Source organism: Mesoplodon densirostris, chromosome 19, assembly GCF_025265405.1.
Source record: "Mesoplodon densirostris isolate mMesDen1 chromosome 19, mMesDen1 primary haplotype, whole genome shotgun sequence".
Classification (NCBI taxonomy): Eukaryota; Metazoa; Chordata; class Mammalia; order Artiodactyla; family Ziphiidae; genus Mesoplodon; species Mesoplodon densirostris.
Window position 1 is genome coordinate 11,082,530 of NC_082679.1, and position 15,730 is coordinate 11,098,259.

The 15,730-nt window shown below is 44.6% G+C and overlaps 1 pseudogene; it reads left to right on the plus strand.

Annotated features, from left to right (window-relative positions):
- The first annotated feature begins 5,727 nt into the window (after positions 1-5,727).
- Positions 5,728-9,775, plus strand: LOC132480092 (protein FAM170A-like; annotated as a pseudogene).
- The last annotated feature ends 5,955 nt before the right edge of the window (positions 9,776-15,730 follow it).

Genomic DNA, 15,730 nt, shown 5'->3' on the forward strand with positions numbered 1-15,730 from the left:
ATAGCTAAAAAACAAAAAACCCAATCCAAAAATGGGCACAAGACTTAAATAGGCATTTCTCCAAAGAAGATATACAGACTGCCAACAAACACATGAAAGAATGCTCAACATCATTAATCATGAGAGAAATGCAAATCAAAACTACAATGAGATATCATCTCACACCAGTCAGAATGGCCATCATCAAGAAATCTAGAAACAATAAATACTGGAGAGGGTGTGGAGAAAAGGGAACACTCTTGCACTGCTGGTGGGAATGTGAATTGGTACAGCCACTATGGAGAACAGTATGGAGGTTCCTTAAAAAACTAAAAATAGAACTACCACATGATCCAGCAATCCCACTACTAGGCATATACCCTGAGAAAACCATAATTCAAAAAGAGACATGTACCAAAATGTTCATTGCAGCTCTATTCACAATAGCCCGGAGCTGGAAACAACCTAAGTGTCCATCATCGGATGAATGGATAAAGAAGATGTGGCACATATATACAATGGAATATTGCTCAGCCATAAAAAGAAACAAAACTGAGCTATTTGTAATGAGGTGGATAGACCTAGAGTCTCTCATACAGAGTGAAGTAAGTCAGAAAAAGAAAGACAAATACTGTATGCTAACACATATATATGGAATATAAGAAAAAAAAATGTCATGTAGAACCTAGGGGTAAAACGGGAATAAAGACACAGACATACTTGAGAATGGACTTGAGGATGTGGGGACGGGGAAGGGTAAGCTGTGACAAAGCGAAAGAGAGGCATGGACATATATACACTACCAAACATAATGTAGATAGATAGTGGGAAGCAGCCGCAGAGCACAGGGAGAACAGCTCGGTGCTTTGTGACCACCTGGAGGGGTGGGATGGGGAGGGTGGGAGGGAGGGAGATGCATGAGGGAGGGGATGTGGGAACAGATGTATATGTATGACTGATTCACTTTGTTATAAAGCAGAAACTACTAAAATAAATAAATAAATAAATAAATAAATAATAAATAAATAAATAAAATAACATATTCATATTAAATCTCTCTAGAAAAGACATTAAAAGATCTCCAGAAGAAGTAAAGCTGTCACTGTTTGCTGATGACATGATACTCTACATAGAGAATCCTAAAGATGCTACCTGAAAACTACTAGAGTTAATCAATGAATTTGGTAAAGTAGCAGGATACAAAATTAATGCACAGAAATCTCTGGCATTCCTGTACACTAATGATGAAAAATCTGAAAATGAAATCAAGAAAACACTCCCATTTACCATTGCAACAAAAAGAATAAACTATCTAGGAATAAACCTACCTGAGGAGACAAAAGACCTGTATGCAGAGAATTATAAGACACTGATGAAAGAAATTAAAGATGATACAAATAGATGGAGAGATATACCATGCTCCTGGATTGGAAGAATCAATCTTGTGAAAATGACTCTACTACCCAAAGCAATCTACAGATTCAATGCAATCCCTATCAAACTACCACTGGCATTTTTCACAGAACTAGAACAAAAAATTTCAAAATTTGTTTGGAGAAACAAAAGACCCCGAATAGCCAAAGCAATCTTGAGAACGAAAAACGGAGCTGGAGGAATCACGCTCCCTGACTTCAGACTATACTACAAAGCTACAGTAATCAAGACAGTGTGGTACGGGCACAAAAACAGAAAGATAGATCAATGGAACAGGATAGAAAGCCCAGAGATAAACCCACGCACATATGGTCAACTTATCTTTGATAAAGGAGGCAGGAATGTACAGTGGAGAAAGGACAGCCTCTTCAATAAGTGGTGCTGGGAAAACTGGACAGGGACATGTAAAAGTATGAGATTAGATCATTCCCTAACACCATACACAAAAATAAGCTCAAAATGGATTAAAGACCTAAATGTAAGGCCAGAAACTATCAAACTCTTAGAGGAAAACATAGGCAGAACACTCTATGACATAAATCACGGCAAGATCCTTTTGGACCCACCTCCTAGAGAAATGGAAATAAAAACAAAGATAAACAAATGGGACCTAATGAAACTTCAAAGCTTTTGCACAGCAAAGCAAACCATAAACAAGACCAAAAGACAACCCTCAGAATGGGAGAAAATATTTGCAAATGAAGCAACTGACAAAGGATTAATCTCCAAAATTTATAAACAGCTCATGCAGCTCAATAGCAAAAAAAACAAAGAAGCCAATCCAAAATTGGGCAGAAGACTTAAATAGGCATTTCTCCAAAGAAGATATACAGACTGCCAACAAACACATGATAGAATGCTCAACATCATTAATCATGAGAGAAATGCAAATCAAAACCACAATGAGATATCATCTCACACCAGTCAGAATGGCCATCATCAAGAAATCTAGAAACAATAAATGCTGGAGAGGGTGTGGAGAAAAGGGAACACTCTTGCACTGCTGGTGGGAATGTGAATTGGTACAGCCACTATGGAGAACAGTATGGAGGTTCCTTAAAAAACTATAAATAGAACTACCATGTGACCCAGCAATCCCACTACTAGGCTTATACCCTGAGAAAACTATAATTCAAAAAGAGACATGTACCAAAATGTTCATTGCAGCTCTATTCATAATAGCCCGGAGCTGGAAACAACCTAAGTGTCCATCATCGGATGAATGGATAAAGAAGATGTGGCACATATATACAATGGAATATTGCTCAGCCATAAAAAGAAGCGAAACTGAGCTATTTGTAATGAGGTGGATAGACCTAGAGTCTGTCATACAGAGTGAAGTAAGTCAGAAAGAGAAAGACAAATACCGTATGCTAACACATATACACGGAATTAAAAAAAAATGTCATGAAGAACCTAGGGGTAAAACGGGAATAAAGACACAGACCTACTTGAGAATGGACTTGAGGATATGGGGACGGGGAAGGGTAAGCTGTGACAAAGCGAAAGAGAGGCATGGACATATATACACTACCAAACGTAACGTAGATAGATAGTGGGAAGCAGCCGCAGAGCACAGGGAGATCAGCTCGGTGCTTTGTGACCACCTGGAGGGGTGGGATGGGGAGGGTGGGAGAGAGGGAGATGCATGAGGGAAGGGATGTGGGAACAGATGTATATGTATGACTGATTCACTTTGTTATAAAGCAGAAACTACTAAAATAAATAAATAAAAATAAATAAATAAATAAATAAAATAACATATTCATATTAAATCTCTCTAGAAAAGACATTAAAAGATCTCCAGAAGAAGTAAAGCTGTCACTGTTTGCTGGTGACATGATACTATACATAGAGAATCCTAAAGATGCTACCAGAAAACTACTAGAGCTAATCAATGAATTTGGTAAAGTAGCAGGATACAAAATTAATGCACAGAAATCTCTGGCATTCCTGTACAGTAATGATGAAATATGTGAAAATGAAATCAAGAAAACACTCCCATTTACCATTGCAACAAAAAGAATAAAATATCTAGGAATAAACCTACCTGAGGAGACAAAAGACCTGTATGCAGAGAATTATAAGACACTGATGAAAGAAATGAAAGATGATACAAATAGATGGAGAGATATACCATGCTCCTGGATTGGAAGAATCAATCTTGTGAAAATGACTCTACTACCCAAAGCAATCTACAGATTCAATGCAATCCCTATCAAACTACCACTGGCATTTTTCACAGAACTAGAACAAAAAATTTCAAAATTTGTTTGGAGAAACAAAAGACCCCAAATAGCCAAAGCAATCTTGAGAATGGAAAACGGAGCTAGAGGAATCAGGTTCCCTGACTTCAGACTATACTACAAAGCTACAGTAATCAAGCCAGTGTGGTATGGGCACAAAAACAGAAAGATAGATCAATGGAACAGGATAGAAAGCCCAGAGATAAACCCACGCACATATGGTCAACTTATCTTTGATAAAGGAGGCAGGAATGTACAGTGGAGAAAGGACAGCCTCTTCAATAAGTGGTGCTGGGAAAACTGGACAGGGACATGTAAAAGTATGAGATTAGATCATTCCCTAACAGCATACACAAAAATAAGCTCAAAATGGATTAAAGGCCTAAATGTAAGGCCAGAAACTATCAAACTCTTAGAGGAAAACATAGGCAGAACACTCTATGACATAAATCACAGCAAGATCCTTTTGGACCCACCTCCTAGAGAAATGGAAATAAAAACAAAGATAAACAAATGGGACCCAATGAAACTTCAAAGCTTTTGCACAGCAAAGCAAACCATAAACAAGACCAAAAGACAACCCTCAGAATGGGAGAAAATATTTGCAAATGAAGCAACTGACAAAGGATTAATCTCCAAAATTTATAAACAGCTCATGCAGCTCAACAGCAAAAAAACAAAAAACCCAATCCAAAAATGGGCAGAAGACTTAAATAGGCATTTCTCCAAAGAAGATATACAGACTGCCAACAAACACATGAAAGAATGCTCAACATCATTAATCATGAGAGAAATGCAAATCAAAACTACAATGAGATATCATCTCACACCAGTCACAATGGCCATCATCAAGAAATCTAGAAACAATAAATACTGGAGAGGGTGTGGAGAAAAGGGAACACTCTTGCACTGCTGGTGGGAATGTGAATTGGTACAGCCACTATGGAGAACAGTATGGAGGTTCCTTAAAACACTAAAAATAGAACTACCATGTGACCCAGCAATCCCACTACTAGGCATATACCCTGAGAAAACCATAATTCAAAAAGAGACATGTACCAAAATGTTCATTGCAGCTCTATTCACAATAGCCCGGAGCTGGAAACAACCTAAGTGTCCATCATCGGATGAATGGATAAAGAAGATGTGGCACATATATACAATGGAATATTGCTCAGCCATAAAAAGAAGCGAAACTGGGCTATTTGTAATGAGGTGGATAGACCTAGAGTCTGTCATACAGAGTGAAGTAAGTCAGAAAGAGAAAGACAAATACCGTATGCTAACACATATATATGGAATTTAAAACAAAATGTCATGAAGAACCTAGGGGTAAAACGGGAATAAAGACACAGACCTACTTGAGAATGGACTTGAGGATATGGGGAGGGGGAAGGGTAAGCTGTGACAAAACGAAAGAGAGGCATGGACATATATACACTACCAAACATAAGGTAGATAGTGGGAAGCAGCTGCAGAGCACAGGGAGATCAGCTCGGTGCTTTGTGACCGCCTGGAGGGGTGGGATGGGGAGGGTGGCAGGGAGGGAGATGCATGAGGGAAGGGATGTGGGAACAGATGTATATGTATGACTGATTCACTTTGTTATAAAGCAGAAACCAAAAAAAAAAGTTCTCCAATGAAAATGTTAATTTTATAATAGACATGGTATGATACAATTTATAATAGATATGGTATGAACCTTTCCCTTTCACGGGAAAGGTTCGGCTGGGAAAAAGGAATTGTTCTTGAAAATGGGGCCTGTGCTATTGCAGACACTGTGCTCAACCTAGGTCCACCGAATGCTCTGATGTCATCACTGAGGTCACAGAATTCCGCTGTGCGCCTGGCAACCTTGCAAACATAACAGCCCTGGTGAGCACTAGGCAGTCCTGCTGGTTCACTAAGTGGTACAAGTTTTTCAGCCATTTAGGAGACTTGACTATTTTTATTTGTATTGAATCATTTCAACGGATTGCCCAAGAGCCAACAAGGGCCAACCTGTAGGGAAGAGGAGGAGTTGGACATCTCTTGAGGCAACTTCTAAGGGAGACTTCTAGTTGGTACGATGGAACGGCGACAAAAGAGGAAACATCTGGAAAATGAAGAGTCCCAGGAAACTGCCGAGAACGGAGGAGGTATGTGGGGGGCAACTTGTCTGGGGCACATGGGTTCCTGCCAAACTGAACCTTCTCTAGGAAGCGGGGGACTGAGAACGTGTCACCTGTGAAGCAGGGAGCGAGAGACCTTGTCTCACTGATGCTGCCGTATCCATCCGGAGGGTCCCTGTGGTGTGAGATGGCACAGAACGGCCAGATGCCCCCTGGGAGATGGGGGAGGTCAGCTCCGCTGGTCTGAGGACTCTCTCCTGGGGCAGCCGGGCCTGGAGCTTTGTCGGACTCATAGCAGGCTGCATCCTGCTTGCACAGACCTAGAGGTGCAGCTTTTCTCAGTCCCCGATTTCTCTCTTATTCTCTTGGATCTTTCCCTGGGCTCATGAGGTGGGGGATGTGAAGGATGCAAGGATGCTGAGAGAGACCCAGGAGTTGCTTGGCCTCTTTTACCAAAGTGGAAAGAGAAGCCCCATGAGTTGAAGGCCCTGTTGAAAAATATCTTGACAAGTGGAATGCACTTCGAAAGAAGATTGTTTGTCTAGGGATGGTGTCATATGGAAAGCAAGGAGGTTTTATTCCTTCAACAGGAAGAATTTCCCAAAGGAGATCAAGGGAAGGGAAGGGTTTTCCAGAGACTGAGACCGCGTGGGCGGGGGTGAGAAATGGCCTCAGGGTCCTGCGGGGAGCTCTGAGAGCCACGGGCCACGGGGTGCCTGCGTGCATTAAATGTAGGCGAGTAGCTTGCCCTGGGAGAGGGGTGGTCACCCCAGAGCTCCAGCTAGAGGCCTCTGCCCCAGATTAGAGCCCAGTAGCTCCTACCAGGCCCAGGGCCCTGGAGACTGTAGGATGGGCCCTGGGAATGGAGCTCTAGACAGCAGGCAGATTTTCAGGCAGTGGCTGGGACAGGCTGGGGGAGGCAATGACCGCCCCTGACCATTCAGAATATTTTTCTCTATGTTCCTCTGTGTGTGTGTGTGTGTGTGTGTGTGTGTGTGTGTCTGTGTGTTTGTGGTATTGCAGAGAAGAGCGGGATGAATGGGGGTAGAGTGCTTACCAGATAGAAAGTCTGCATGGTAAAGTTCTTGTCAACCTGCCTGGACCTGGCTGACACTCGGTGTACGTAAGAGTGTATACAGAATTCTTGTTAGGGGTGTTTTATGAGACAGTAACTCATACACCCATGTACACTCTGATACAGCAAAAATATCACACACCCCACATATAACTTCCTTATTAAACCACACACAGCACATGGAGGTATATACACGCATCCCTCTTGTACTACGTTCTCATACAACCCACCTGTATCACAATCCTTTCCTCCAACACCAAACGCTGGAGATGAGATATGTATATAGACACACACACTATCTATATATGACACACACACACACACACACACACACTATATATATATGTATCGCCTCAACTCTCGCACAAACACAGCTAACTTCAGCCATCTCTAAATACCTCTATAAAAACCAGTCACGTGTCATACACACCACACTTACAACACATTCTTGAGTAATGCCATACCCGCTTTGTACAAACCACAGTAAACCACAGTCTCACTAACCCATGTCAGGGTTGCCAGAGAAAATATGGGCTATCCAGTTCAATTTGAATTCCACATAAACAACAAGTGATGTTTCAGTATCAGGATGTCCCAAATATTGTATGGGCCCTACTTACACTCAAAATAAGTAAGACCAAATACTGCATGGGAATACTTACACTAAAAAATTATTCTGGGTTTATCTGAAACTGAAATTTAACTGGGTGCCCTGTATTTTTGTTCACTAAGTCTGGCAACCCTTATAAACTTACCACCAGCTGATGTATTATATATTTATTGGAGTTTTGTTTAGTGTGTGTCTTCCCCTACTAGAATGTGCAGCATTACCAGAGACTACAACAATGGAAGAGTGCCGGATACACAGGAGTAGCTGCTCACTGGATCTTGGTGAATGAATGAATGAACACACACCATAAATACAAGCCACACCATGGAATGAGGAAAAGTTACATGTCCCAGAATTCCTGACTTGTGAACAGAAACCATGCACACAAAGGCCACAGACACAGATAGGCACATCTGCACTGTGCTCCCCACGCCAACCCCACACTCACCACAGACATAACTGATACACATCACTCACTCTTCCCACACACTCACAGTCACCACCGAGGCCTACATTACCAACAAGACAGTGAGAGAATAAGTATTGACTGGAATTAAATCCTGGAGTATCCACTGGGAACCACACTCTCAACTGTGTGTATTCACTGCACCTGACACGTGTCACACACTCAGTAAACATTTGTGGACAGAGGACTGATGAACCCACCCTGAGCCTTTCATTCCTCCCTCAGGAATCTCGAAGTCACAAGAGGATCCCCCTCGGCTTGGATCCACTGTGGTGGCCCAAGGCTGCAGCCCAGGGGCAGGGGAGGTCTCCTCTGCCTCTAAATACTTCTTCTGTACTTCTACTCCGTGCAAGCTCATCTACGCTGGTAAGGGCGCGGGGCTCCTCAGGTGAGGGGGTGCTTGGCTGTGAGGCAGGAGGCACACAGATCCTAGGGAGGCTGAGAGGAAATCCAGGGTCATCAGAGGTGATGAGGGCTCTGTGGAAGAGCCTGGGCAGGATGGCTGAGCTGTTACGAGGGCGTGGATGCCAGCTGAGTCTGGGTGTGTGGGTGTGTGAATACTGCTACTACCATGGTGGGGAAGTCAAGGAGCAGGGTCGGAAAGGTCTGGGCTTGAGGTGGAGGGAAGAGGGACCAGATTAAGCATCTTCAGAGGAAAATGGAGGCTTTGTCTTTGCCTTTGCTTCCAGAGAAGGACAGAGTTCTGCATCATAGACCTCCAGGCTCAGAGCAGGACCATCCAGCTCAGGTCCACACAGCTCACACATCCATGCGCCCTCCAGGCACAGCCCTTCTCAGTGCACACATAAACCCCAAGCACGTGATCCACAATGCTCCTCTCCTGCACCACGGCCCCATGCCACAAGGAATGCACCACCGATATTCCCAAACTCACACTCCTCGTCGTACACGCATCCAGCCGCATCCCTCACATTCCACAGCCCTCACCACCATACTCCACACCCCTGTATACAGACACTGCTCCAGTATCCCCCCCACGCACATGAAAAGCCCACAGATGACACCAGATACACCACTCCGTCCTACGGCTAACAGACACCAAGCTCACGACATAGCTATGTCATGCAAATGTCCCTCTCTCGTCTACCACACCTGCTCCCTCAGCTTCCGGCATGGCCCATGCATGTTATTATGTTCTTAATTTCCTTTTTCAGGAATCCGGAGATTTCATCGAGACACTGCCCAGCCCCTAGTCCAGGATCAGGAAGAAGGAGAGACTGCTTCCCCATCATACTGTGTCTCCTCCTCACCCTCTTCACCCTGTAAGAACTATCTGCACCCAGACAAGGAGGAAAGGGGCATGAAAATATACTACATGCAGGTACAAGTGAACAAGGGTGTCGCTGTCTCCTGGAAGACAAAGAAACCCTTGGAGTTGCCTGAAAAGCAGCTGAGGATAGAAGAAGTGACCCTTCCTGAGGATGTGTGCGCAGTAGCCACTGACCCCTCTTCTGATGTGTCCACCGAAAGCCTCCTGTCTGACAGTGAGCCCACTGGGGAGGAGAAAGAGTATGAGGAAAGGGCAGAGCCAGGCAGCCCATCAGGGTCACCTGCCGTCGAGGAGAGACCCAGCGCCAAGACAGCGGACTGGATGGTGACCATGGAGACCGGCTTCAGGTGCATGGCTTGCTGCCGGGTCTTCCCCACCTTGGAGATCCTCCAACAGCACGTGAAGTTCGGCGTCCTGGAGGGCTTCAGCTGCCGTGTCTTTCATCTCACCATGGCCAAGCTGATGGGCAATGTGGAATCCAGAGCACCCCCGAGGAAGAGGAGGAGGAGGAGGAGGAGGAAGAGAAGCAAGAAGAAAAGGAGAATGAGGGAGAGCAGCCCACGGGGGAAGGCCCCAGCCCGAAGAGACCCCGCAGGTAGGGTCTTTTCTCTCTTTTCATTTCCACACAGCAACTGAGATTCATGGGACAGAAGTCCTGGAAGACGGTGTGGCCGTCCCTTGGAAGAGGTAAGGCTTGAGGCTGGCAGTCTTCTGAGCCTATGTCACGAGGGCCCAGAGGAGTCTAAGGGAAGGGGCCGCACACATGTGCTGGTTGACCTAATGGCTCTGCAGTTGCATCAGCTTGGGACACACCCAGCACTACCAAAGGAACTGAGCTCTGTTGACTTAATCAAGAAGGTGGAGCCTTTTCCTAGGAGTTTTCTCAGGGTCTGCACGATGGACCTCAACTCTTAGAGGACGTACTCCCAGCAGCTCCTTCTCGGCAGAGAGAGCCAGGAGTGGTCTGAAGAGAGGACAGGGGCCCTTGCAGGACCAGAACTTTGAGGTCTGAGAGCCTGGGGCCTGAGCCGAGATCTCACCCTGACCACTGGACCTAGCCTTCTGTGACAAAGGGGAATATGAAAGAGAGTCACGTGGCAATGAGGTCCCCCGAGATATGGAAATGTTCCAGAACCTCCGTTGCGTGGTCGTTGATCTGGAGCCAAGCTCCCTGTGGTGTGTGTGGCTCTGAGCATTAAGGCGACGCTGGAGGGTGACCCTGACCAGCAGAGCCTGGAGAGCTGCTCGTCTCTTCCTGTTCTACCTCATTTGCTTTATCCCTTCCAGGGAGAAGAAAGGACCCTCGGGAGAGTAGCAGACAGAATGCCGTGGTCTGAAGGAGGATGAAGGGACCGGCACTCAGTCTAACATCATATGACCATAGAAACGTCCTATGCAATAAAGGGCATTTTCCAAACCTTTCCTGAGGTTTTATTTAATTACATTGTTCTATCTATGCATCTATCTGTCATCTACATCTGTATCTTTCAAGGTTTGTGAACAAGCTTTCACATAAGCACTAGAGATGTCCGCCAGCATTTTCCAGAAGAGGCCTGCAAATTGCTGGGGACTCCTCACAAATAGGCAATGGCCACAACCCCTGCCACACAGACTATGCGCGTGGCCCTCCTGACGTACTCCCACTCTCTCTCTGAATTTCCCGAGGTCTCAGATGAGGGTACTGGCTGGAGGCAATGATCACGTGCAGGCTGAATCTTCTCCAGATTCTGATGCTCTTCCTGGGCATATCGTCCTCAAGCACAGTCTCCATGTCCCTGGCCACACTGATCTCTCTCCTTCAGTCCTTCCCTCCCTCCCTCTCCTGCCTCCCAGTGCAGAGAATACTTTTTGACATTTGAGACGACATTTATCTTTTGTTCACAGAATTCTCACCTGTTCTACTGTGGCCTCCGTTGTGAACATTCCAAAGCTGAGAATTTTCTTTTTTTCTCCCTCATTTCTGCTGAGTCTTTACCTTCCTAATGCAGTGAACTCAGAGTGCCTAGCTGACTGGATGGGGAAAAAAATCCAGGGAGCAAAGAGAAATAATAAAAGAATATATCAGTTAATTTTTCATAGTGTTATCCAACTACATATTTTTAAAATTTTGGAATAATATTAGGAATCTTCTCTTTATAAAAAACTGAATTCTTGGGCTTCCCTGGTGGAGCAGTGGTTAAGAATATGCCTGCGAATGCAGGGGACATGGGTTCGAGCCCTGGTCTGGGAAGATCCCACGTGCCACGGAGTAACTAAGCCCGCGCGCCACAACTACTGAGCCTGCGCTCTAGAGCCCGTGTGCCACATCTACCGAGCCCACGTGCCACAACTACGGGAGCCTGCCTGCCTAGAGCCCATGCTCCGCAACAAGAGAAGCCACTGCAATGAGAAGCCCGTGCACCACAGCCAAGAGTAGCCCCCGCTCACTGCAACTAGAGAACGCCCGCTAGCAGCAACAAAGACCCAATGCAGCCCAAAATCAATTAATTAATTTTAAAATACTGAATTAGTTTCAAGGGTACAATGTACAAAAGCACAATAAAAGCCCCCCTTCATAACCCCCCAACCCCACTCTCAAGATGGAATAGATAGGCTGTGATACAATTTAGAGTCGTAGTCCTACTACTACTCCCACCACATCCGAGATCCTCTGAGCCAGGTGCAGCAGCTTCCTTTCACAATGCTAGGACCCGCCCACAAGACAGATGATAATCCCTTTGGACATTTCAAGGAGCGGCACCAAGGGAACAGTACCTGGGAAATGCCACTGACAGCTCAGAATATCCATGGCATTTCTAGAGCCTCGGCACTGCTCTCGCTCTGGGAATGAAGGTCCAAAAAGCACATCGGAGAATGTTCATAGTTGTAAACAAGCTCCACCTTTGAAACACAATCTACATAGAACCACATATACAAGCCTGCACAATGGATGAAGCCAAGGTCTCCTCCATGATTTCCCTTCTGACCACCTTATTGTCTCCTCAACCATAAAAGGTGAACTTGAAACTCAGGACCTTGCCTTGTCACCAGAAACATCCAAGCTTGGATCAGTCTTTCTAAGACCAGATACTTGCTCTCTGAACTATTAGAGACTTGTCACATACACAGAAGTAGAACAGGATTATTTCTATCTACCTGGGGACCTGGAGTCTTTCACATTGCTCCTGTTCAAACTCTCAGAACAGCAAAACTTTACCTACAAAGGGTTCAAGCTATGACACTCCCAATTTCCACACACCTCCTCATCTCTTGTGAGTCACATGCAGCCAATTCCAGGAATTGGAAACATGGTTGTGAGGAGGAAACTGACTTTGGGGCTCCCCTTGGATATGGTCTTCCAGACTTACCCAAAGGCCATTAAGAGGAAGGTTTACCCCACCTCGGGGAAACCCGAGGCAGTACGTGCAGTACTTGCTGGCCATGGCTTCTGAGCTACATCCAAGAAGAATTTCATCCTGTACCTCGATCTGCTGAAGCCATTTCTGACTGTCCGAGAGCCAGCATGTACCGCTCCTCAACTGCCTCCATTGTGGACCATCAGTAGGGCTGGCAGATTTAGTAAATAAAAATACAGGATACCCAGTTAAACTTGAACTTCACATGAATAATAAGTCATTATTTTTACTATAAGTAGATCCTATGTACTATTTGGGGCCTACTTATCTTCAAAATGTACTCGTTGTTTTTCTGACATTCATATTTAACTAAACAGCCTATATTTTATCTGTCAACCCTACTCAGCAGAAATGATGGAGGCTTATAGAGATCCAGGAGACGCCTCAGCGCCTCCTCAGCTTTTATTTCTACGTCCTGGACAGCGAGCACGAACCTTCCACTCCCAGTCATTGGCTAGAATGGAGGATATTCTCTGTTTTAGAGCTTTTTCTACTTGTCATTGTTATTATCTTCCTTATTTTAAAGAGAGGTTTATTTTTTTCCAAACTTAATAGCTCATCCAAAAGTATTTCAAAGTTCATTAGACAAGGGAAAAACAACATGGTTCTGAAAAGTGAAGGAAACCGCCTGGTGTTTAGTAAAGAAGTAGTAGGGAGATTGAAAAAGCCAAACTTAATAAGCAAATCTCTCCAAGGGTATTTTCAGAGCTTGATACCCTCCCACACCCTGAAAATATTATTACATCAAGAATGTAGAACTGCTAACCAAATGTAAGGCTCCCATATGATTCTATCAAACTCAGGATGCTTCTTTACTAAGCAGTGAGCACACTTGCTGCCCCAGGGACCTTGGCAGTTGCAACATAGGGCTCTTCCCTTTGGGATGGAAACAGCAAGTTTTCCTGTGGTCTACACGCTGGCCCCAAAAATACTACACTCCCAATACTTGTCAACTTTAAGTCTTTTTCTACATAGCTCCATTTTCCTGTTACTATCTGGACTACATCCTAGACTTGACATTACATAAATTGCATTCAAGAAGCTATTTTTAAAAGTTGGTAGGAAACCTTCAATCTATAGCTTGCAGTCCCTGGCTTACTTTCATCCAGGTGCATAAGGGTTTTCAAAAGTAGTCAGGTTAGTTACCCCGTATCACAGCCCCACGCTTGTGTCACAGATATAAAAATGGAACATGATATTTAAGGTTTTAGTTGCCAAATCATCAAGCCTCCCAGACAGAGGCAATAGAGCAAAATGATTACAGAGGCATGGATTTTGATTTGCTCCAGTGTCTTGGGCAAGTCACTTGGCCTCTGTATTTATTTGTACTTATCTGCACTTATCTGTCACTTGGGGGTTATAATTGTACCTGGTCCATGGGTACGTTGTACAAAAGATCTGTAAAGTAGTTACAAGAAACCGACACAGAGTAAGCACTCCACAGACATTGGCTATTACCTATTGGAAATATTTCTCCATGAAACAGATTACTTTATCAGTGGATGACTTGGTGGGAGACAGTGAATCACAGAATCACAGCATGTTGAAAGTGACCTAGTTCACACTCTTAGGTGAGAAAAAGAAAAGTGTGCATGTGTAGAAAATGTCTGAAACTTTACCTAACAAAGAGTTCATCATGTTAACTTTGAGGATTAGAATAAATCAGGAAAGGAGGAAAGAAAAACTTGAGTGTACTTCAATTTCTATATCACTTGTGTGTCTACACTGAGACTCTGAATACACTGGAAGTGCAATTTTGTTTAATGTGGCGGGATAAAGGTTTTCAAGTTTTCCTGATCCATCCGTATTATTATCTCAGAATTGCTGGCATTTCTTGCCATCTTCGGATCTACAGCCATTTGAGTCAGTGGGCCATTCTGGACGGAGGAGATAATAGAGCAGAAGTGAAGTGAGAGAAAAGGAGAGAAAAGATTTTCTCTTTTCTCTTCAAAGAGGAAAGGTCTTTGGAATGGGAACAACTCACAAGCAAACTTTGGGGAAAGGATGTGATGGAAAATGAGACAAACATCCTACCCCTGTGATGAGAAGGATTCCCTGGGCTGGATGGAGGGAGGTCACAGGTGGCTGGACGAGGAAACCAACTAGGGAGAAACACACACAAGTGCACAGCAAACACCCTGAGGCCACTCAGCCTGACTCCATGCAAACATGTGTCCAGCAGCCAGCCCTTCACCTGTGGCTCCCCAGCAAGACAGGTACCTCGGGGGTGCCAACTCATTCTGAGTCCATTAGGCCTGGCCATTCATAAACCGCTGTCTAACGTGTGAGGAATAAACTCTAAATGTTTATGAGGAAATTGGCGAAGGAGATTGAAAGGTTACTTAAACGGAAAAAAAAAGAAGTTCAGGAAGGCAGGATGGTAGAGAGACAAGAAAAAGACCTTAAAAGATAGAAAGGATTTGCCAAAGGAGAGAAGGAAAAAGAAATGATTCCGAATGGGTTAACCTGCAGCTAGGAAGTTAAAGAAGATTATTGATGTGTGAAGACTATGGAATAAAGTGAATAAAATTTCTCAGAAGTTGCTGAGACTATGGTAAGAAGCATGATTATCACATTATGAATTGGCTGCAATGGCATTCTAGGGGGACACTAGGAAGGGGAAGCAAATGTTCATGAGATGACAGTAGCAGGTGGAAAGTGGTTTCAGGGGAAGATCAGTCTTGCAGAGGGTGTATCAGAGGAGGGCAAGTGTGAGCAAGCAAGGAAATACTAAGTGTATACGGTTTCTTCACTGAGTGCACCCAGCCCCGTGGTCAGCCTTGAGAACAAGCAGGACTTCAGGTACTGGAGCTACATTTCATTCATCAAGACTTGAGAAGACACCCTTAACTCAGGTCTTCTCTTCAAACTCCATCTTTCCTTCTTGACCTTCATTTGGCCTCTTCCCTTACCCGCAAGCTGTGGACTGAGGCCACAGAGCAAGATGGGTCACTAGTGTCCTCCATCCCCGAGCGACTGTGGTTCACATCAGTGGAGCACCAAAGGCAGTAACCAAGTCACAGACACAAGAGTGTATGAAGAAGAAGAGATTCTGATAAGGCTTTCTGTGACAGTGTGGGCCAAGTCGGCTCTATATGGCTGGTATCACCTGAATTAGGAGCA